This window comes from Penaeus monodon, chromosome 13 (genome assembly GCF_015228065.2).
Source record: "Penaeus monodon isolate SGIC_2016 chromosome 13, NSTDA_Pmon_1, whole genome shotgun sequence".
Taxonomy (NCBI): Eukaryota; Metazoa; Arthropoda; class Malacostraca; order Decapoda; family Penaeidae; genus Penaeus; species Penaeus monodon.
Window position 1 is genome coordinate 1315246 of NC_051398.1, and position 1131 is coordinate 1316376.

The window sequence follows — 1131 nt, forward strand, 5'->3', positions numbered from 1 at the left end:
AACGCGCCTACTCCCTGCTGCCAACGCGCGAGCCTCCCTTTTCCTGCGCGCGAATCCCACGCCGTAGATGGTTAAATCGCGGTACATTTACAGTGTTTCAATCTACTGTAAAAACCCCTCCCTTTTTTCTTTTTTCTTTTTTACAGAATTACAGATTCCAAATACTTTGAATTATAAAAAAAAAGCAATCTACACGGCTCCCCACCCTCCCCCGCATCAAAACAAAACCAGAGAAAAAAAAACAAAAAACAAAAAAAAAAAAACGAAAGCAAAAGAAGGTAGAAACTCGCTGGTTTGGCAACAGTGTCTCCAAGGGTATTAGGTTTCCTCGCGTAGAGTTAGAATTATTGCTACGGTGCGCATTTGTCGGCATAGGCGCGGATGCTGTTACAAGGCGTCAGATGAAATACGATTATTGGGTGTGGGTTGGACAAAACTCCTCCCCTTTCTTTCTCCCTTCCCCCTTTCTCTCTCTCTCTCTCTCCCTTTCCCCTTTCTCTCTCTCTCTCTCTCTCTCTTCCGCACTTTTCCTGTTTTTTTTTTTTAGCTTTTTCTCCTCGTTTTATTCTCTCTTCCTCTTCCCTTTTCTCCTCCCCTCTTATTTCTTTTCCTTAATCTTTTCCCCTGTCTCTACCCCTTTCTCTCTCTCTCTCTCTCTCTCTTGCTCTCTCTCTCTCTCTCTCTCTCTCTTTCTCTCTCTCTCCTTCCCTTTCTTCCTCCTCGCCTCTCCTTCTTCTCTTTCTCCCCTTTCTCCCTCCTCTCTTCTCCCTCTCCCCCTTTTCCTCCACCCTTTCTATCCTCTCTCCCTCCTCCCACATCTCCCCCACTCCCTCCTACCTCCCCCCCCTTTCTCCCTCCTCTCCCCCCTCCTCCCCTTTCTATCCTTTCTCCCTCCTCTCCTCTCCTTCTCCCCCTCTCCTTCCTACCCCCCGCCCCCCATCCGTTTAATACCGGGCAAAGGACACTTTCCTGCAGAAGATAATCTTTCCTCTCTCTTCAACCTCCTTTTCCCCTCCCCTCTCATTTCCCCTTTTTTTTCTGCTCTCTCTGTTCTCTCCTTTTCCTTCTTCCTTCTCATTTTCCCTCTCCTTTCTCCTCTCTCTACTCTCTCTCTTCTCCTTCTCACCTCTC